We start from the raw sequence: 23,682 nt of genomic DNA, 5'->3' as shown, positions 1-23,682 counted from the left end.
GTAACAAAGCCACCCTCCAACTGGAGTACCAATATCCTTGCAGGCAGGTTTGCTAGAGCTGTTTGGGAGGGTTTAAACTAATTTGGCAGGGGGATGGGATATTTGGTTTACAAACACAGGCGGTGTGTAGTGAGACTGCTATCAAGAAGAGGCTGATGATAGGGCAAAATTGTAGTCAATGGGATAAGTTGCAGTGTAATGGGGACAAAATCGAAGAGGGTGATGAATATAGGACTAAGAATGTTATATTTGGATATGCGCAATATACGAAATAAGGTAGATGCTCTTGTAGTGCAGTTAGATTGGCAGGTAAGGCATTATGGACATCACTAGTTGTGGTTGTAAGAATAGAGTTGGGAGCTTAACATTCAAGAATACACATTGTATTGAAAAGACAGGCTGGTAGGCAGAGGGGGCTAGGGTGGCTCTGTTGGTAAAACATGAAATCAAATCCTTAGAAAGAGGTGACATAGGACCAAAAGATGTAGAATCATTGTGAGTAGAATTAAGGAACTGCAAGTGTAAAAACTCCCTGATGGGAGTTACTTACAAGCCTCCGAACAGTAGCCAGGATGTGTGCTCCAAATTACAACAGGACATAGATAAGGCATGTCAAAAGAGCAATGTTATGATAGTCATGGGGGATTTCGATATGCAAGCAGATTGGGAAAATCATGTTGGAGCTGATTTTGGATCGTGAGAGAGAGAGAATTTGTAGAATGCCTACAAGGTGGGTTTTTAGATCAGCTTGTAGCTGAGCCCACAAGGAGATCAGCTATATTGAAATGGGTGTAGTGTAATGAAATAGATTTGATTAGGGAGCTTAAGGTAAAGGGACCCTTGGGAGGCAGTGATCATAATATGATAGAATTTGCCCTGCAATTTAAGAGAGAGAAGCTAAAGTCAGACGTATCGGTATTACAGTGGAGCAAAGGGAATAACAGGCATGAGAAGGAGCTGGCCAAAGTTGATTGGAAGGGGACACTAGCAGGGATGACGGCAGAGCAGCAATAGCTGGAGTTTCTGGGAGAAATTCAGAAGGTTCAGGATAGATACATCCCAAAGAAGTAGTCATATTCTAAAGACAGGATGTCACAACTGTGAGTAACAGGGGAAGTCAAAGCCAACATAAAGCAAGAGAGATGGCATATAATAGATCAAACATTAGTGGGGAGTTAGATGATCAGGAAGCTTTTAAGAACCAACAGAAGACAACTAAAAAAGCCATAAGGAGCAAAAAGATGTAATATGAAGGAAAGCTAGCTGGTAGTATCAAAGAGGATACTAAAAAATTTTTCAGATATATAAAGAGTAAACGAGGCGAGAGTAGATATCAGACTGCTGGAAAATGATGCTGGGGAGATAGTAACAGGGGACAAGGAAATGGCAGATGAACTGAGGGTAAGTATTTTGCATCAATCTTCAGTGTGGAAGACATTAGCAGTATGCTGGAAATTTGAGAGTGTTGGGGGCAGAAGTGAGTGCAGTTGCCATTACTAGGGAGAAAGCGCTTGGGTGGCTAAAAGGTCTGAAGGTAGTTAAGTCAACTGGACCAGATGGACTACACCCCAGGGCTCTAGAAGAGGTAGTTGAAGAGATTGTGGAGGCATTAGGAATGATCTTTCAAAAATCAATAGATTCTGTCATTGTTCTGGAGGACTGGAAAATTGCAAATGTCACACCACTCTTCAAGAAGGGAGAGAGGCAGAAGAAAGGAAATTATAGGCCCGTTAGTCTGACCTCAGTGGTTGAGAAGATGTTGGAGTTGATTGATAAAGATGAGGTTTTGGAGTACTTGGAGGCACATGATAAAAGAGGCTGAAGTCAGCATGGTATCCTCATGGGAAAATCTTGCCTGACAAATCTGTTGGAATTCTTTGAGGAAATAACAAGCAGGGAAAATCTTGCCTGACAAATCTGTTGGAATTCTTTGAAGAAATAACAAGCAGAAGAATCAGTGGATGTTGTGTACTTGGATTTTCAGAAGGCCCTTGACAAGGTGCTGCACATGAGGTTGCTTAACAGGATATGAGCCCAGGGTATTACAAGAAAGGTACCAGTATGGATAGAGCAGTGGCCGATTGGCAGGAAGCAGAGCATGGGAATAAAGGGAACCTTTTCTGATTGGTTGCTGGTGACTAGTGGTTTTCCACAGGGGTCGGTGTTGGGACTGAATCTTTTTATATTGGATAACAAAAGTGATGGCTTTATGGTCAAGTTTGCAGATGATACGAAGGTAGGTAGAGGTGCAGGTACCGTTTGAGGAATCATGGAGGCTGCAGAAGGACGTAGATTAGGAGAGTGAGTAAAGAAGTGTCAGGTGGAATAAAATGTCGGGAAGTGTATGGTCGTGCACTTTGGTTGAAGGAATGAAAGAGTACAATATTTTCTAAATGGAGAGAAAATTAAAGATTCTGAGGTGCAAAGGGACTTGGGAGTCCTCGTGCAGGATTGCCTAAAGATTAATTTGCAGGTTGAGTCGATGGTGAGGAAGACAAATGCAATGTTAGCATTAATTTTGAGATCTCGAATATAAAACCAAGGATGTAATGCTGAAGCTTTATGAGGCACTGGTGAAGCCTCACTTGGAGTATTGAGAGCAGTCTTGGGCCCCTTATGCTATATGCTTTGTGACCAAAAGGCAGTTTGGGAGATGGTTTTAAAAAACTGGAACTCTGCACTATGACATATAATTCCAGAGGGTTACATGTTATAGGCCTTGCATCGCAAGGCACGGTAGCATAGGGCTAGCATAATGCCTTACACCACCAGCTGCTGTCTGTAAGTAGTTAGTACGTTCTCCCCATAATAACGCAAACAAGAGGAATTCTGCAGATGCTGGAAATTCAAGCAACACACATCAAAGTTGCTGGTGAACACAGCAGGCCAGGCAGCATCTCGAGGAAGAGGTACAGTTGACGTTTCAGGCTGAGACCCTTCATCAGGACTAACTGAAGGAAGAGTTAGAGATTTGAGAGGGGGAGGGGGAGATCCAAAATGATAGGAGAAGACAGGAGGAGGAGGGAGGGAGCCAAGAGCTGGACAGGTGATTGGCAAAAGGGATATGAGAGGATCATGGGACAGGAGGCCCAGGGAGAAGGAAAAGGGGGGGAAATCCAGAGGATGGGCAAGGGGTATAGTCAGAGGGAGAAAAAGGAGAGTGAGAGAAAGAATGTGTGTATAGGGTACGAGGGGGAGGTGGGGCATTAGCGGAAGTTAGAGAAGTCAATGTTCGTGCCATCAGGTTGGAGGCTACCCAGATGGAATATAAGGTGTTGTTCCTCCAACCTGAGTGTGGCTTCATCTTTACAGTAGAGGAGGCCGTGGACAGACATGTCAGAATGGGAATGGGATGTGGAATTAAAATGTGTGGCCACTGGGAGATCCTGCTTTCTCTGGCAGACAGAGCGTAGGTGTTCAGCAAAATGGTCTCCCAGTCTGCGTCGGGTCTGGCCAATATATAGAAGGCCGCATCGGGAGCACTGGACGCAGTATATCACCCCAGCCAACTCACAGGTGAAGTGTCACCTCACCTGGAAGGACCGGAAGGGCCCTGAATGGTGGTAAGGGAGGAAGTGTAAGGGCATGTGTAGCACTTGTTCTGCTTACAAGGATAAGTGCCAGGAGGGAGATCAGTGGGGAGGGATGGGGGGGACGAATGGACAAGGGAGTCGTGTAGGGAGCGATCCCTGTGGAAAGCAGAGGGGGGGGGGAGGGAAAGATGTGCTTAGTGGTGGGATCCCATTGGAGGTGGCAGCAATCGCTCTCCATAGTTAGTACCATCCTGAATCATCCAACTCCACTTTGATCTGTCAGGAAGCAATGGTTCCAAGAAATCTTAAGATATTTAGTTTCAAGGAGCCTTTGAGCACATCCTTGAGCCTAGTCTTTTTCTCTGTCCTCCCAATCGAACTTTGAATGGAATGTCTTCTTCGGGAAGCTGGAGTTATATATGCAAGTAATGTAGCCTGCTCTTTGTAGTTGACTGAATGTAACTAGGGGAGATTGGCCGGGGGAAGGACACTGCTGTTTTGCTTATTCTACAAAACCTAATGCAGATCATAAATATAAGAAGATCTGCAGGTACTGGAAGTCTAAAGTAATACACCCAAAATGCTGGAGGAACTCAGCAGGTCAGGCAGCATCTATGGAAATGAATAAACAGTTGATGTTTCAGGCTGAGACCCTTCTTCAGGACTGGAAAAGAAGGAGGAAATGCCAGAATAAAAATGTGGGGGAGGGTAAGGAGGAGAGCTATAAAGAGATGGGTAAAACCAGGTGGATAGGGAAGAGTGGACCATAGATGAAAGGAAAGAAAGGGCACTAGGGGGAGATACTAGGCAGGTGAGAAGAGTTAAAAGATCAGAGTGAGGAATAAAAGATGATGGATTTTTTTTATATTGGAGGAGAAATTGATGTTGATATCATCAGGTTGGAGGCTATCTAGACGGAATATGAGGAATATGCTCCTCCACCCTGAGAGTGACCTCATCGTGGCGGGAGGTCCTCAACCAACATGTCAGAACGGGAATTAAAATGGTTAGCCAGCAGGAAATTATGCTTTTGGTGGCTGGAGTGGAGGTGCTCGACAAAGCAGTCTCCCAATTTACGATGGGTCTTATCAATGTAGAGGAGGCCACATCAGGAGCACTGAATACAATAGATGACCCCAAACAGATTTGCAGCTTAAGGGTTGCAGACATCCCACCTCTCCTGGAAGTTCCGGGAGTCTCCCACATATTAATAGCGGCCCCCTGACACCCGCAAATTATATACAATATCCCGGAAATTGATTTTTTTTTGAGGGAGAGGGAGAGGGAGAGGGAGAGGTCTCTCTTTGTGCTAAGTAGACCTATCAGTTTTCTCTGTGGGCAGGCTTTACAGTCGACCTCTCTCTCTTTCATTGTCCATCAGTTCAGTTTAGTGTCTTGCAGCGCCATGGCAGAGTGTTCCAAAAAAAGAAAATATAAAACGTACTTCACCCCAGACTACACTAAAGTGTACCCCTGCCTAATAGGGGTCAAAAATAATGACAGTGTTGCTCGCTGCACTGTTTGCAACAGTGACTTTTCTATTGCTCACGGTGGGTTAAATGACTGTAAAAGACATGTTGAGGTGAGTTTAACAGGTGACATTCGTTCATTAGCATAGCTAACGTTATTTAACCTAGCTGGCTAGCTGCTAAGGAACTACTGTCTTGATGTCCTATGTGATGAGGCCAAACTCCTTGTTGCTTAAAGTTGTAATAGAATAAAAAAAAGACTCCATGATTATATAAGTACATATTTTAATGTCACATTTTCTGCATAAGACAATATAATAAGGATACACCTTATACTTTTATTTCTTTTAGGGACCACAACATATTAGGGAGGCTAAGCGCAGGGAAGGCTGCTCAAGTATTTCACAGTTCTTTTCAGCAGAAAACCAAAGTCTGACAGAGAAGGTCACTAGAGCTGAGGTGTACTTTACATCTTTTATCATTGAGCATAACCTGCCATTCCAGGTGTGTAAGCACACAGGCAAGCTATTCAGGGAAAAAAATATTTATAATGTGTGTGTAAATAGTTTCAATATGTGATCAAATAAATTGTGTTCTTTCATAATCAAATGTCCTGTATACATACACCCTTGGAGGTCGACCGGAGGTGGGGGGGGGGGTGTGATGCTACCTCCCTGAAATGAGTTTTTGCAGGGTGGGATGTCTGGTGTTGCCTCACCTGGAAGGACTGTCTGATGCAGATACTATTTATGGTATAGTTGCAGAATTGGCCAGCAATTTATTAGTCATCCCTAGTTGCTCTCTGAAGGGAGCAATGATGGCCCTTTGGAATGAATGATCTGTATGGGTGGCATGCAAAATCTTGGGACATGTGACAATAAACCAATCTACAGTTTTGCCTTGCTCCAAGACTGCTCAAAAGTGATATAAATTTAAACTTCCAGGATATTGGAAGCAAAAGGCGAGAAAGGTATAGTTTGGACTTTGGAGAGCTGACAGACTGCGGTGCCAGACACCTACAGTTGTGACTGTAGGAAAACCTTGGGTGAGTGAGCATTATGTTTCGTAAATAGTATGCACCCGAACCAATATGCACTAGTACTGCGTATTTAAACTTGATGGCAGCAAATGCAATTGAAATAAAATAGATTACTTGGAAACTTATATGAAAGGCGTTTTCTAATAATCAGCAATGAATGGCTTGCTAAACTTCAAATGACGAATTCCTTCAAGACCTCATTGAGCGCCACGGCTAACGCCATCCAGCAACCTCCTGTAGGACTGCAGCTCGGGTGACACCAGCTCGTGCAAGGCTTTGTTCTCCTGGATGACGTCGTTCCGGTTCACACCGGAAATGAAACTGGCACCCGCCCCAACGCTCTGAGAAAGTGGTTCAACGGTGTTTTGCTTGAAACAAACGGTGAAAATCTCATTTGAGTCGAGGTGGTGGCCGCTTGGCGGCCAATGCCTTTACCAGAGTTGTGTGAAAAGAGTGGTGCCCGGAAGTCGAGGTGAGTTCCTTGCTGTTTCATTATAAGATTCAAACCTAGTAACTGAGTCCAAATAGAAAGGGGGAGGGGCGGGTTGTGCTCGTCAATCTTTGCTGTTGGAAGCGGTTATTGATATCAGTACTAGCCAATGACTAAAGGCGATTCTCCTCCGAGCAAAAGCTGGAACCAATGAACGCACAGAGGAGGCGGGCGCGTGAAGGGGCGGTTTCGTTTCCTCACCATTAGATTGTAAATAGCCCAATTACCAAAGGAGCAGAATTTGTTTTCAACGGTTCCGAATTTTTGAAAGCTATAGCAGTAAACATTTATGGATTAGAAATACTGTTTTTCTCTGGCATTAGTGTAAGACCTAAATAGAAATTCCAAGCAGATGTGGTTTCATATTGCTTAAAGATGAAACAAAAACTGCTGGAATTTTATAACTTGCTGATCAATTTATTTGAAGTTGATTATGTTGATCCCTACCCTCTCCAATAGGGCTAGGTTTTAATATAAAAAGTTGTCAGATTTTGAAGTCTAACGTAATCTATGAGAAATGAAATTTATGATGTAAGATAACTTGATTATGTCGTGAGCTAGAGATATAATAAGCCATTAATGACACCACCGCTGTTAAGCTGTTGTAAATGTAACAATGGTAGATATGTTATATCCCATTTCAGCTTGGTGTGCAGTGATGTTCAATATGCTAGGTTAGTGTGAGGTTGATCTATGAGTAAATTAGATCTTAAACTGATAGTGTGCGTCACATAATGCTGGACAAGAATCACTTATTTCTACTCCATGTTCATCAACTCATATTCATGTTTGGTTCCTGTGGTTTTTAACTGCATCAGGCTGTTGGCATCTGAGCGTGTGGGGATGGAGCAAAATGAAGGTAACTTTTGTATGTTTGGTATAGTAATTTATTCACCTGATTATAAATTAAAAGGAAACTAGCCAATTGACAGTAATGGTCCATACTTTGAATGTTTTCACCATAACATTTTGTCTTTTCAAACATTTTCTTGGCTGAAATGGTTAATGTTATGTTATTAGCTCTCCTATTGTACATGGCAGGGTAGAGATATGTCTCTACCAAAGGAGGTGTAAGGCGCTGTTCCCTCCACTAGCCTGCAGGTCACCCTTGGGCGAGTTGTAGCACCTGCTTAGCCCTCTGATCAGGGTCACATGAAGCCATGGGAGCAGGTGGTGGATGGTCGTATGAGCAGCTGGTGCATATCACAAGTCCTGGTTATGCAACCACTGAAGCCAGGCAGACAATCTCTGAAGAGTATTGATAATGGCTGGGGTCACCCATTTTGTAATGACACTACCCAGAAGAAGGCAATGGCAAACTACTTCTGTAGAAAAATTTGCATAGAATAATCATCATGGATAAGATCATGATCGGCCATGTCATGTGAATGTTTACTCATCATACGATCATATGTGTTTACTCTTAATTGTTATTTAAATACTGTATGGACAAGCTTGTAGATACTTATGCACAAGCTACATTTTTTGAATGTGTTTCATTAGTTTTGGAGAAGAAAAAGTAGAAGTGCCTTAGAAGGCCATAATCTAATTGTGAAGATACTTTTAGATTTAAATAGTGTGACAGCCTTATCCCTTTACACTTTGGTTAAAAAATCAAGCCATAATGGATTTTATGTAGAGGTGCTTTCATTGGGACTTGCTGGGCACATGGAATATTTAACCATTTTCCTATTTAGCCTTCAAAAACATCTGATGCTGAATGTGTAAAATTTTCAATATGTAAATACCTGATTTGCAGAAAGTGTTAATAATTCTCAGTTCTGTTTGAACTTATGAGTCTGCAGAGGTTATAGAATAAATAGGGTGGTTAGCACATTTTACAGAATCAGCAACCTGGGTTCAATTCCCGCCTCTGTGAGGAGTCTTTATGTTCTCCCCAAGACCACATGGGTTTCCTCTGGGTCCTCCAGTTTCCTCTCTCAGTCCAAAGACATACTGGTTGGTAGGTTAATTGGTCATTGTGAATTGTCCTGTGGTTAGGCTAGGGTTAAATTGGGGTTTGCTGTGTGGCCAGAAGGGCCTATTCCATGTTATATATCTATCAATCAATCAATAAATAAAAGTATGGGCACTGGTGATAACAGTTCTAAGTGATAATAGTTGTTTGGCACAGTGGAGTAACCAAAGTGAATGTTACCCCTCTTGTTCCGCTCTAACCACCTTTAAATTAATTCTTAAAGCATGGGCATTCTTGACCACCTGCATGGGTCATTTGAATGGACTGTTACTTGAATGTCAAACTGATCCAAAATAAACTTTTATAAACTCCTTAATGTGTATGTAATAAAAATAGATATGGTGTGAAGGCTGTTGTTTATTAGTCTATTAAGAACTGCTGTGTTAGATTGTAGTGTCCTTTCCAGCAATGGGCCTTGGATGTCATAATCAAGGGCTATCCAAGAGCTATTTCCATACCCAAGCATGTTTTCAACTGTCAGACATGCATTAATTAGCTTTTTGAATGTAAAACATCTCATGGGTTTCATGGTAATGTTATCAAACAAAATGTGATGGCAAGTCTCAAAGTACTATTAGTTAAGATGCTCAGAAGTTGGGTAACTTACATTTTAAAGGGCATCATAAAGGAGGGAAACCTAGGCATATAAAAACAATTTATATTGTGGTTTTCAAGACTCTTTAAGGATATTTAGAAGTTATTTACTGCTAATAAAATCCCTTTTGAAATTTCTTAAGTGTTGTAATCTAGAAAAGAACCAGAATTAAAATTTTGAAAGTTTGGCCAGATTAGGTAACAGAATTAGTTGAGTCAGTGGTTGTGTAACTCAAATATACTTCTAATGATAAGATGTGAATGGTGACTGTTTAAGTTTTTTTTGGCTTTTTGGGAAAAATTAATTGAGAAAAACTATTATTTTTATTTTTGTAACCACCTCCAAAGAGCATGTGAGACTGGAGTATCTGCATTCAAAAAAAGTTTTATTGTCACTCTTGAGTTGTATTGAAATCTTTTAAATGTTCAGGTTGAAAGTAAAATTCAAATTGTATGGATGGTTATTTTCTATTTTTTAACCTCCAAATTTCCAGCAATTGAAGACAATATGCTATTTGACCACCTTAATTACTTGTTTCACCTCCATGTTAACTTGTGTTTCATGCACAGAAGCACATAGACGGCGCTGTGCTACACTCATTTGCAGTCTCCCCATGAGATAATCTGCTCTTTGTTTGCTCTTCCCAGAGTAGATGACCTCTCATTTTACTACATGAAACTTTATTTGCCAAGTTTTCATTCACTCAGCTTGAATCAAATTTATTATCATTGATTTGCATGATAAGAATTTTTTTGTTTAGCAGCAGCAGTACAGTGCAAAGACCTAAAATACTTATAAATTACAAAAATAAATAATGTCAAAAAAGGAATAACAAGGTAGTGTTCATGGACTGTTCAGAAATCTGATGGTGGAGGGCGAAGAAACTGTTCCTGATGAGTATGGGTCTTCGGGCTCCTGCACCTTCTCTCCAATGGCAGTAATGAGAAAAGGGCAGGTCCATGATGGTGAGAGTCCTTCATGATGGATGCCGCTCTTGAAGATATCCTCAATGGTGTGGAGGGTTGTGCCCGTGATGGGGCTGGCTGAGCCTACGACCCTCTGCAGCCTGTTCAGCAGTCACTCTATTTGTATCCTGTTGCAGATTCCAATTATCCTCATCAAAGCATTGTCCTCTCACCTGTTTCCATGCCTCGCTTATTCTCAGGCTTAAGAGCTGTGATGGAATTGCACTAGAGCAATCCCTATTGAGTTTGTTGTCATGGAGAAATATCTGGGATTGGGAGAGCTGTGTAGCTAACCAAAGACATGGGGAGACAGCAACATTGTATCTAATGTGAGGTGGCATTCCCGTGCCTGCTATCACAGCCCTAGTCAAACACCAGTTTTCACAGAGAATGGGGCAGTTGGTATACAGGAAGACGCAACATGACTGGAAGACTGTGAGGAAGGTTCATAGGGCAAAATTTCAGTCAGTGAGATGGGTTGAGGTATGTTTATTTTAATGCAAGAAGTATCAGGAACAAGGATGATATACTTAGAACATGTTACTATGACAGGGCCATTGACTGTCACAAGGGCAGGAATAGCTGCTGTTTGGTCTGGGTTTTAGATGTCGCAAAACAGACAGGAAGTGGAGTCAAGAGGTGGGGGTGTGGCATTGTTCATCAAGGATAGTATCACAACTGTAGAAAGGAAGGATGTCATGGAGGGATTATTTACAGAGTTTCTACCATTTGGGTGGAAATCAGAAACAGGAAGGGAGAAGTTATTGTATTAGGAATATTTGATAAAACTTCCTAATAGCAACAGAGACACTGAGGAATGGATTGAGATACAGATTTTGGAATGGTGCAAAAGTTGTTGTCATGGAGGACTTCAACTTCCCCAATATTGATTAGCACCTCCTTTGTGCAAAAGGTTTGGATGGGGCAGAATTTGTTATATGTTTTTGGGAAGGATTCCTGACACAACACACTGACTAGAGGAGAGGTGATACTGGATCTGATGCTAGACATTGAACCAGGTCAGTTATCAGATCTCTCAGTGGGTGACCACAGTTCCCTCTCTATAAAACCATTGTTAGAGCAATTCTAACTGTTCAATTTTGGTCACCTCATTATAGGAAGGATGAGGAATCTTTAGAGAGTGTGCAGAGGAGATTTAACAGGATGCTGTCTGGATTAGGATGTGTCTTAAGAGGATAGATTGAGCTAGGACTGATTAAGGTGTACAAGATGATAAGAGCCATAGATCAAGTGAACAGCCAGAATCTTTTTCCTGTGGTAGAAATGGCTAGTATGTAGGAGCATACAGTCATTTTAAGGTGATTGGAGGAAAGTGTAGAGGACGTCAAAGGTAGATTTTTTTTTATTTTACAGAGAGTTGTGGGTGCATGGGATATGCTACCGGGGTGGTGGTAGACACAGATACATAAAGGACGTTTAAGAAACTCTTAGGTAGGCACATGAATGTTAGAAGATGGAGGGCTCTTTTGGAGGGAAGGGTTAAATTCAACTTTGATTAGGTTAAGAGGTTGGCACAACATCGTGGGCTGAGTGGCCTGTACTGTGCTGTGATGTGCTATGTTCTGAGCCATGGAGCAATTTATTACTGCAGGAGAGCCAGTAGAGGGCAGGGATTTGCACCCATCCCCCAGCACAACAGGACAAGCAGGGTTCCAGAGCAGAGTGCATTCTGAGTAGGGTGTCTTTTTTTTTAAACTGCAGAGTGGGGAGAGGGTGGCCAAGAATGTAATAATAAATCTGTTCTTTGTGGGAAGGGTTATAAATGGGGTACCAGCAGGCTTTCGAAATGCCGCTGCTGGGATACAGGAGTCATAGCAGTCAAGTAGTACACAGAAAGATCCACAGATGATGAAATGATTTTGGTGATCTTGTTTAAATGGTAAATATTGGTCAGGATCCTGGAAGAACTCCCTCGCTCTTTAACCAATGGATCTGGAGTTCTTTGTACCTCCACTTTGGTTTAATATCTCACCTGAATGTTGCCATTCTGCCACACTACTGAAGTGTCAGTCTATATTGTGGGGTGAAGACTGAGATGGAACACGAATTGATTCAGTTGAAATTGGCGCCAGTACCAATTGCAGCTGAAGAAGTTTACACCGTATCTAGACCCTTAAAATCAATTCAAATTCAGCAAAGTATTGAAGCTTTTGCATGTTTGTGCTAGTCATATCAGGGCAATTTGGATTGGATGCCAGAATCTTCAGATGATTATAGTAGCGAAGGAGGCCATTTGGCCATCAATCCCTTGCTAACTGTATATAAGAGGAATACAACTGATTCTATTTCCCTGCTGTTTGCCACTTTTTTTTAAGATTATGAGGACACTTAGTCCTCGTTTATTGTCATTTAGAAATGCATGCATTAAAAAATGATACAACGTTCCTCCAGAATGATATCAGAAGAAAACATGGGACAAACCAAGACTAAAACTGACAAAACTACATAATTATAACACATAGTTACAACAGTGCAAAGCAATACCATAATTTGATAAAGAGCAGACCATGGGCACGGTAAAAAAAAAAGTCTCAAAGTTCCAATAGCCTCAACATCACACGCAGACGGTAGAAGGGAGAAACTCTCCCTGCCATGAACCTCCAAGCGCCGCCAACTCACCGATGCAGCACCATTGGAAGCACCCGACCGCAGCGGACTCTGAGTCCGTCCGAAAACTTCGAGCCTCCGACACAGCCTGTCCGAGCACCATCCTCTGCCGAGCGCTTCGACCCCGCCCTGGCCGCCGAGCAACAAGCAAAGCTGAGGACTCGGGGCCTTCTCCTCCGGAGATTCTGGATCACACAGTAGCAGCAGCAGCAAAGCAGGCATTTCAGAAGTTTCACCAGATGTTCCTCCGTGCTCTCACGTCCGTCTCCATCAAATCAGGATTGTGCATGGCACCCTACTTGACAAATAACAGACATCACCACCGGAGTGGCCGCTGCGAGCTATGCTGCGTCGCGCCGCCATCTTCTCCTCGCCGACATCCACATATAAATTCTATAAATTCTTTCCTGTCAGGTGCTTGTCCAGTTCCCCTCTGAATGCTGCAGTTGCATCTGCACTACTACTGCTCCTGCCAGTACACTTGTTGTGTGGAAGTGTTTTTCTGTGTGCTACTTTTGATCAATTTGTGCCAATTACCTTCACCCTTTAACCTATGATGCTTGACCAATTGGAAGAATTTCTCTCTATCTACTCTTGTCTTCACCCTTCATGATTTTAAATACAACTATCAGTTCCCTTCCCAATTTCTGTTCTGAAGAGGTCAAACCCTGAGGTCCATTTACATGACTCAGGTCTTTCTGGGATAATTTTGATAAATCTTTCGTACAGCTTTAAGGCCTTTAGCTCAAATTTGGCACCCAGAACTTGACTTGATATTTGATTTAAAGCTGAACCAATATTTTAAAAAGGTTCATATGACTTCCTTCCTCTAGTAATCAACCTCTATTTATGGAACTCACGATCTAACCAGTTTTTCAATTTGTCCTATTCCTTTCAAAACTCTGTGTGTGTGTGTATACGCGTGCGCGTATATACACACACACACACACACACACACACACACACACAGATCTCTTGTTTCTTGTACTGCTTTTAGAATTGTGCCTTGTTCTTTGTCTCTTCTCACTCTTCAAAATGCATTACTTGGAACTCTTTAGCTTGGCATAATCTGCCACCAATCCTCTCAGCCCACCAGCTGGTCTATATCTCCTTGAAGTTTATACTACCATCCGGATGGTTCACCGTGCCTCCTAATTACATATCATCTGCAAATTTGGAAATGTGCACTCTGCCCAAAGTCACATTAATGTGTATTAAGAAAAGCAGCCGTTCTAGTTCCATCCCCAGGGGAACTTCACTGTACACTTCCCCTTAAGTCAGTGCAAAAGCTGGGGAAATTTTCAACCAAGTGAGTTAAGTTTAAAACCAAATTTCCACAAACTTTTATGCTGAATCAGACCCCACTGCCTAATTACCCAAATTCTCAGGTTGAAATTGAGAGACTGCCGATTTGAAATGGTTTGAGAAGAGCATGCAGACTCAGTGAAACTGCTCTATCAAAAACAAGAGAGTTAGTTATAAAACTGACTAGTGTTCACAACTGAAACTGTTAAGTAGTTTATTCAGTATGGGTTTTATTATGTAATTTTAAGTGCTTATGGTGTCAAATTACTGAGGTTCAAAGACTGGCCATCTGTATTCAAACTGGATGATTCTGATGAACATATTTTCAGCTGTATTGAAACTACATGAGCTGAATAGTTGTGGTTTAATATTTCAAGGAAATAATGAGAATGTTTCCATCTGTTACATATTCCTGTATCCACATCTATAATACAAGTCATGTGGCCTAGTAATTTTATGCCCTCATCAGTGGCAATACTGCTGTGCTCCAATGGGTTGGGTTAGAATGTAATGCTCAAATTTACACCACGATGCCCACTGTAAATGGGGAAAATTGGAACTCAGAATGGAATACAAATAGCATTGCTCCAGAAATAACCTGAAATTTGCTTGAACTACCACTGTCAGCTTATTACCAGGTTAACAATTCTAAATCTAATGTAATATAACAAATTCTACTCTGCACATGACCACAAGAATGCAGAGAATGGAGACAGCTTAGCACATCAGTAAAACTAGGCTCCCCTCTATGGAATCTGTCTACACTTCCCACTGCCTTGGTAAAGCAGCCAACATAATCAAAGACCCCATCCACACTGGATGTTCTTTCTTCCCCCCTCTCCCATCAGGCAGAAGATATAAAAGTCTGAAAGCACATTCCACCAGGCTCAAGGACAGCATCTACCCCGCTGTTATATGACTATTGAATGGTTTCCCAGTACAATAAGATGGATTCTTGACCTCACAATCTACCTCATTACCATTGTGCATCTTACTGTCCCTCTGCATTGCACTTTATGCTGTGTTGTTATTGTTTTACCTCGTACTACCTCATTGCACTGTAATGATCTGATCTGTATGAACAGTATGCAAGACAATTGATTGCAGTACTATAAAGCATTTTGTTCTGAAGTAGCGGCCAGTGATTGGTACTCTGCTTTTTTTTAGATCAAGTGAATGTAAAACAGTAAAATGAGTGATGAATTGTGGTATGTATTTCCTTAGCTGTTTGTTTGTGGTCAGAAAATTGTCTTTAATACTAACGAGCAATTACATTAAGTATGGTGTGACCACACTTGCAAAATCTTTTTTTTGGGTCAATGAGAGGTTACACCCTTTTCCCATTTTTCCCCCTACGTTGTATGTGGTGCATACCTTTTAGAGAGGCAGTGGAGGAAAGCAACTACAATAATGGAACTAGCTTAGACAGACATCTTGGTTGACATGAATGAGTTGGGCTGAAGGGCCAGTCACTTTATGTAATCCAGATGGGAGTATTTGGAGCCTTGATGATACTTGGCTCGTGCTGCCCTGCAGAGTGTAGATACATTACAGTGCTCTTGTCCTCTAAGAGGGACATACCCACCTAGATTTTCAAAACAGACAATATCCTGTGATGAATATGTTACCATAGTTACTCTGGACTGTGCAGCCAAACATAAAAACATGAAATCGGAGCAGGGGCAGGCTTTCAGATTTGTTGATCACTGGGATCTCTTCTAGGGAAGATATGACATGTAGAAAAGTGACAGGTTACACCTGAATTTGAGGGGAACCAATATCCTTGTGGGCAGATTTGCAAGAGCTGTTGGTAGGGGGATGGGAACCAGAGTGATAGGTCAGAGGATGGAGCTGTTGGTGTACAGGTAGATGCAGCATGTAGAGAGACTGTGAGGAAGGATAGAAATTTGGTAGTCCAAAACTTCAGTCAGTGGGGATCAGTTGAAGTGTGTCTATTTTAATAGAAGTAGTATCAGGACCAAGGATGATGAACTTAGTACTTGGAACTATGATGCTGTGGCCAGTGTGGAGGCTTGGCTGTCACAGGGCAGGAATGGCTGCTGGATGCTCCGGGGATTAAAGGGATTGAGAGGGAGATAAGAGGTGGGGGGAGTGGAATTGCTAATCAGGGATAGTATCACAGCTGCAAAAAGGGAGGATGTTGTAGAGGGATCATCTAATGAGTCAGTGTAGGTGCAAGTCAGAAATGGGAAGGGAGCAATCACTCTATTGGGAGTATTCTATAGACCCACCCCCCTGCCCCAATAGTAACAAGAGACGCTGAGGAATAGATCGGGCGGCAGATTTTGGAAAGGTGCAAAGCAAAAAAAAAAAACAGGATTGTTGTCAAGGGTGACTTCAACTTCCCTAATATTTATCGACAACTCCTTATTGCCAAAGGTTTAGACGAGGTGGAATTTGTTAGGTATATCCAGAAAGGATTCCTGACACAATACACAGACAGGCCACCTAGAGGAGGGGCCATATTGGACCTGGTGTTAGGCAGTGAAGCAGGTCAGGTATCAGATCTCTCAGTGGATGAGCTTTTCAGAGACAGTTCCATGACCTTTTACCATAACCTTGGAGAGGGATAGGAGCAGACAGAGGGAATTATGATGCTATTAGGCAGGAACTGAGGAGCATAAATTGGGAATGGGTGTACTCAGGGAAATACACAATGGAAATGTGGAGGTTGTTTAAGGGGCACTTGCTGGAGGTTCTGGGTGGGTTTGTCCCATTGAGGCAGGGAAAGGATGGTAGGGCGAGGGAACCATGGTTGACAAGAAATGTGGAACATCTGGTCAAGAGGAAGAAAGAAGCTTACTTAAGGTTTAGGAACCCAAGGTCATGCAGCCCTCTAGAGAGTTACAAAGTATCCAGGAAGGAGCTGGACTTGAGAGAGCTAGAAGGGGACATGAGAAGGCCTTGGTGAATAGGATGAAGGAAAACCCCAAAGTGTTCTACATGTATGTGAAGAACAGGAGGATGGCCAGAGTGAGGGTAGGACTGATCTGGGATAGCAGAGGAAACATGTGCCTGGAGTCAGAGGAGACAGGAAACCCCGAATGAATACGTTGCTTCAGTATTCACCAGTAACAGGGACCTTGTGAAGACAGCATAAAGCAGGCTGATATATTGGAACATGTCAACATTAAGAAAGAGAATGTGCTTTTGAAAAACGTTATGATAGTTAAGTTCCCAGGGCCAGATGGGATATACCCCAGGTTACTATAAGAAGTGAGGGAAGAGATTGCTGTGTCTTTGGTGATGATCTTTACATCCACTCTAGCCATAGAATTTGAAATGTTATTCCTTTGTTCAAGAGAAGGGGTAACCCTGGGAATGATAGACCAGTGAATCTTCAAGAATTATAGACCACCACATTCTGCCAGGGGTGGTGGTGGAAGCAGATATATCAAGCGCATTTTAAAAACTCACTGATAGGCACATAGACAAAAGAAAAATAGAGACCTATGTAGGAGGGAAGGGTTAGATTGATCTTAGAGTAGATTAAAATGTTGGTACAACATTTCTGGCCGAAGGTTTTGTACTGTGCTGTTATGTTCTGAGTCTGCTCCGCCATTCAACAAGATCATAGTTGCTCAAAGCTTAGGTGTGCATTTGTGCACTGTGTTTATAACGAGTGAACATAGCCTCAAGATGCAGGGGAATAGATTTAGGATGGAAATGAGAAGAAATTGCTTTTCCCAGAGAGTTGAGGATTTGTGGAATTCTCAGCCCAGGGAAACAGTAGAGATGGCTTCATTATATCTATTTAAGACACAGTTACATAGATTTTTGCATATACAGTGTATAGATATCAACATATGGGGCAGTGGTGCCAGTCAACGGCAGTGGCCCCACTCTCACTGTCTCTCCCATGGTACAGCGTGATTATATCTCAGCATTGGATATCTATATCGCTAATCTGACTCACCAAATGCCAGCCCTCAGAGCAGCCTGTCCTCATTGAGTTGTGGGGTGTGAGGTTCCTGCTGCAGTAGCTAGATGGGCAAAGCTTTGTGCCATGTTCCAGGCATAGGAACACCATCGGTTACACACCTCTCCATATAATATTGCTGATTCCTGGGAATCCATCCTGTGCAATGAGTTACAAATGCAAGAATACAAACCTTTAACACAAATCTACTCTTTGGCGGTCAGTAGTTAAATACAATGTGGCACACAAATAATATAAGAAACCGAAGCTAATGTAAGCTTTATGGGCCCTTGAACCTGTTCAATCTTTTAATATCACTCTATACTTTAACTTTCTTTCCCAATGCGTGATTTCCTTTGTGCCCGAATCAACCTTGGGGTTAAACATAGCTAACTGCCAGACACTCACAGCTAGCTAAGGTGGAAAATTCCAATGAGTCACAACCCTTTGTGTGAAGAAATTAGAGTTGTGGCCTATTGGGAGCTCTGAATCAACCTCTATGCTTCATTAGCTCGGTTCACCTGGTGTTGCAGGGAGTTGTAGATACATCACGGAAACAGGTCCCTTGGCCCAATGGATCCAGGCAACCATCATTTATACTAACCTTGTATTCTATTTTTTATTTTTTCCACTTTTCCATAAACTCCAGATTCTACCCCTCACACACACTTTGACAATGAACCTACCATCTGCACATCTTTGGGATATGAGAGGAAATTGGAGCTTCCAAGGGAAACCCTTTGAGGTTACAAGGGGAATGTACAAAATTCACTTAGACAGGACCCACTGCTAGGATTGAACTTGGGTCTCTGGCACTGAGGCAGCAGCTCTACCAACTAGGCCGCTGTGCTGTCCTAATTGTCCACTTTGCAGCCAGATATTGTAACTGTGAAGTATTCATGTGTTCTATATCAGAGAGAGAAGGAATGCTATCTCCCAGCATTTCCTAGCAGCCTCCTAACAGGAAAAGCACTGAGTCTTACACCAGCCCCACCAAGTGCCAACTACAGACATAACAGCTTGTGTATAATTGACCTGCTTAAAAGCAATCTGCATATGAGAAAAGTACATTGCTAAGAAAATGCATTTTTAGAATCTTAATGTACATCAAATTTGAATATCCGTGCAAAAATGAATGCTCTAATTTTGATGCTTGTGGCTGAAAAGATTCTGTAATCCCTGGTAAATTCTGTCACTTGAATTATGGCTACCTTGACTCTTTACAAGAGCAAAGTGGTACTTGACTACTGCTTCTATAATTTCTGAACAGGAGTAGGCCATTTGGGCCCTTCACCCTTCTCCAACATTCATCAAGTTTCTGGCTAATTTTCAATGCTATTTGCCTGCACTGTCCTTGTACCTCATTGATTCCCTTAACATCTAGAAACCTTTCACCCGCTGCTTTGAATGAAGGCATAGTCCCACAGGGTGGAGAACTCCTGGTTCTAGAATCCCGAGCCATCTACCACCCATCCAGCCTATTGAAACTTTTAAAAAATAAATTGTAGATTTCCGTAAGCTCTTTTCAATGACAGCATCTACCCCACTGTTATAAGACTAGTGAATAGTTTCCTAGTACAATAAAATGGACTCAACCTCACTATTTTGTTGTGATCTTGTGACTTACTGTCTTACCTGTACTGCATTTTCTCTGTAGTTCTTGCAGTTTATTCTGCATTCTGTTGTTGATTTAATTTGTTCTATCTCAATGCGCTTCAGCTGGCCACTGGTGTATTGGCATCTGCACTGGAATTCGAATTCTGTTGGCTCCTTGCACGTTTTCCATCTGTACTGGGTTGAGCATCAAGCTAGCAACTCAGCCACATAGAGCAGACAAAAACATGCTAAAGAAACAGTAAGGTTGCTGCCTGATGCGCCACAAGGCACAGAAAGGAACAACACATCTCAATGTGCGGTGGTATGATCTGATCTTTATCAACAGTATGCAAGACAAGTTTTTCCACTGTATCTCACTACATGTGACAATAATAAACCAATTCCAGTTCTCATTCTTCCAGACTCTAGAGAATGCATACCCAGTTTACTTGATCTCTCCTCATATAGCAAACTTGCCATCCCTGAAACTATTCTAGTGATTTTTCACTGTACTCATTCAATGGTAAATATATTTTTTGGGGTGGGGAGCCCAAATGTATGTGGTACTCCAGATACAGAGTTACCAAGACTAGAAAGTTTATGAACCCTTTAGGATTTTCTCTATTTCTGCATAAATATGACCTAAAATGTGATCAGATCTTCATGCAAGTCTTAAAACTAGATAAAGAGAACCCAATTAAACAAGTAACACAAAAACATTATACTTCTTGATTTATTTATTGAGAAAAATGATCCAATATTACATGTATTTTTTGGAAAAAGTATGAACTTTTGCTTTCAGTAACTGGTGTGATCTCCTTGTACAGCAATAACTTCAACCAAATGTTTCCAGTAACTGTTGATCAGTCCTGCACATTGGCTTGAAGGAATTTTAGGCCATTCCTCCTTACAAAACTGCTTCGACTCTGGGATGTTGGTGGGCTTTCTTGCATGAACTGCTTGCTTCAGGTCCTTCCACAACATTTCCATAGGATTAAGGTCAGGACTTTGACTCGGCCAATCCAAAACATGAAATTTCTTTTGCTTTAACCATTCTTTGATAGATTGACTTCTGTGTTTAGGGTCGTTGTCTTGCTGCATGACCCACTTTCTCTTGAGCTTCAGTTCATGGATGGATACCATGACATTTTCCTGTAGAACTTGCTGATACAATTCAGAATTCATAGTTCCGTCAATGATGGCAAGCTGTCCTGGTCCTGAGGCAGCGAAGCAGACCCAAACCCATGACACCACCATGTTTCGCAGATGGGATGAGGTTCTTATGCTGGAATGCAGTGTTTGCTTTTCGCCAAACATAACGCTTCTCATTTAAGCCAAAAAGTTCTATTTTAGATTCATCAGTCCACAGAACATTCTTCCAATAGACTTCTGGCTTATTCACGTGGTCTTTAGCAAACTTTAGACAGGCAGTAATGTTCTTCTTGAAGAGCAGTAGCTCTCTCCTTGCAATCCTGCTATGTACACCATTGTTGTTCAGTGTTTGCCTGATGGTAGACTCATGCACACTGACATTAGCCAATACAAAAGAGGCCTGTAGTTCCTTAGATGTTAACCTGGGTGTTGTAGCGTGGATGAAATCACCAGAAAGACAGAGTCACGGGTAGATACAAAGCAGCTTCTTTATTTGACACAACATGGTACAGCAGGCATCTTACAGACGGAGACGCTTTCTGCAGAAAGGTCTGCTAGCTCAATGTGGGCTTGATATTTATGTGCTAAACACAAAGGCAATCGCTACTTAAAAAGTTATAGACAATGCTTCCTATTGAAGCTACATACAAAATATCACACCATCCTTTTCTTGCGACGCCAACATGTCTGGGTTGGTATCCACAGCCTTTAGGAATGTAACTTAAGTCGACGATACATTTATTTGGCATTTCCCGTGCTAACATAGAAGACAATTAATATTTATAATGTATAGATAATACTGTCTTGGAAACTACAGCATCAGGTCAAACTACGGCGCCAGAAGCATCTGGTATTCACACCCTTTTAGGAAGTGCATTGTCAAACAGTTAAAATAGAAGTCTGGTGGCTAATGTCCCACCTCCCCCTCGTACCCCATCTGTTATTTATTTTTATACACACATTCTTTCTCTCACTCTCCTTTTTCTCCCTCTGACTATACCCCTTGCCCATCTTCTGGGTCCTCTCCCCCCCCAGTCTTTCTCCCTGGACCTCCTGTCCCATGATCCTCTCATATCCCTTTTGCCAATCACCTGTCCAGCTCTTGGCTCCATCCCTCCCCCTCCCCCTCCCCCTCCCCCTCCCCCTCCCCCTCCCCCTCCCCCTCCCCCTCCCCCTCCCCCTCCCCCTCCCCCTCCCCCTCCCCCTCCCCCTCCCCCTTTCAAATCTCTTACTAACTCTTCCTTCAGTTAGTCCTGATGAAGGGTCTCGGCCTGAAACGTCGACTGTACCTCTTCCTAGAGATGCTGCCTGGCCTGCTGCGTTCACCAGCAACTTTGATGTGTGTTGTCTGGTGGCCAAAGTCATTTAAATGTAAACAAATCATCTACCCAAAAAAACTCACTCTAACACTGGGGTTCTTTGTGACCTCCTGGGAAGAGTAACAATGATATTGAATTTCCTCCATTGTACACCATCTGTGGATTAGTGGAGCCCAGACTCTTTAGAACCATTTTGTATCCTTTTCCAGCATGGTGAGCATCAACAACTCAGAGGTCCTCAGAAACCTCCTTTGATCAAGGCATGGTACACTTTCAAAAACCTGTAGTGGTGAAGACCTAGGTTTATGTTCTTTAAGAAGGGCAAGGCCTCCCACACTCACACCTGATTGTCATCCCATTGATTGAAACACCTGACTCTAATTTCCCCTCTAAATGAACTGATAATCCTAGAGGTTCACGTACTTTTTCCAACAAATACAAGTAATATTGAATCATTTTTCTCAATAAATAAATAAATGAACAAGTATAATGTTTTTGTGTTATTTATTTGAGTTCTCTTTATTTAGTTTTAGAACTTGCATGAAGACCTGATCATATTTTAGGTCATATTTATGCAAAAATAGAGACAATTCTAAAAGGTTCACAAACTTCTTAGCACCACTGTGGTTGTAGTAATACATCTTTACTCCTTTCCTCAAATCTTTTTGTAATAAAATTTTACATATTATTTGCCTTCCTAATCACTCGGTGTACCTGCTTGTTGACTTTAGTGACCGTATGCACATCAATATAGCCTTGTCTTTCACCATGTAACAATCTGCTTTTTTGTTTATGCAGCAAAGTGGATGCCTTGCATTTTTTCCATATTATGCTGCAGGTACCATATTTTTGTTCATTTCATTCAGCATGTTCTTTTGAAGCTCATATTGTTCCTTGCTCAAAATTTGGCTTAGTTTTGCCTAATTAGCAAACTTGGAAATATGACATTTGATCCTCTCGGTCCAATTATATATTGTAAATAGCTGGAGCCCAAGCGCTGATGCCTGTGGTCTCCAAGCCTACCCGAGAAAGGTCTTTGCTTTCTTTCAGATAACAATTCTTAAACCTTGTCTGTAATGTTCCACATGCTCTAACCTTGTTGACCAACCTGAATGGGCCTTATTGAGGCTCTCCTAAAGATCCAAATGCACCACGACTACTGGTTCCCCCTTCTCTCTAAGAACTCCTGTGGACTAATCATACATGATTTTCCTTTCAAATCCATGTCGACTGCTTAATCCTCTCATTCTTTTCAGAGTGTTCTGTTATTTTAAGTTTCATTATTGTTCCAGCTTTTTCCTTACTCTGGCAAGTCAGTAGTTCCTGTTTTCTCTCTTTCTCTGTATTAGTGGAGTCATATTTGATACCCCTAGTCCACAGAAACAATTCCAGAATTTGTAAGGGTCTTAGAAGATATTCTCAGCATTAAGAAGGAAATAAATAAAATGTGGTATTGATAACTTCCCTATTTTATTATTTTAATCACCTTAACTATTTTCAGTAAGATGTGGAGTTGTTTGTTATCCACCATATACCTTATTCATTCCTTTTAAATAATTAAACAAAGGGCAGCAAATGAACTTCTGAGTAAAGAAATATGCATCTTCTCAGCAGTCCCCAGCTTCTGTTGTCTACATCAAACAACAATATTTTAAGAATCTCACAGTGCTGCA

At 41.9% G+C, this 23,682-nt stretch overlaps 2 protein-coding genes across 4 annotated transcripts in view; one reads left to right on the top strand and one right to left on the bottom strand.

Moving 5' to 3' along the window:
• Window positions 1–6,338: 6,338 nt before the first annotated feature.
• Window positions 6,339–23,682, top strand: part of dnajc14 (DnaJ (Hsp40) homolog, subfamily C, member 14) — a 39,728-nt gene continuing 22,384 nt past the window's right edge. The window contains exon 1 of one of the 2 annotated variants that reach the window (XM_072249303.1): window positions 6,339–6,513. The gene's annotated coding sequence lies outside the window, so the exon portion shown is untranslated. Of the gene's footprint in view, window positions 6,514–7,073; window positions 7,391–23,682 lie in introns of those variants that run through there. The other variant, XM_072249304.1, reaches the window with a different exon arrangement.
• ormdl2 (ORMDL sphingolipid biosynthesis regulator 2) overlaps window positions 12,494–23,682 on the bottom strand; it is a 58,417-nt gene continuing 47,228 nt past the window's right edge. The window contains exons 5-6 of one of the 2 annotated variants that reach the window (XR_011883874.1): window positions 17,940–18,101; window positions 12,494–12,995 (exon numbers count right to left, since the gene is read on the bottom strand). The gene's annotated coding sequence lies outside the window, so the exon portion shown is untranslated. The remainder of the gene's footprint in view (window positions 12,996–17,939; window positions 18,102–23,682) is intronic. The other variant, XR_011883873.1, reaches the window with a different exon arrangement.

This window comes from Mobula birostris, chromosome X, assembly GCF_030028105.1.
Source record: "Mobula birostris isolate sMobBir1 chromosome X, sMobBir1.hap1, whole genome shotgun sequence".
NCBI lineage: Eukaryota > Metazoa > Chordata > Chondrichthyes > Myliobatiformes > Myliobatidae > Mobula > Mobula birostris.
Note: the sequence above shows the minus strand (reverse complement) of the source record. Positions and strands in the feature narration are given on the sequence as shown.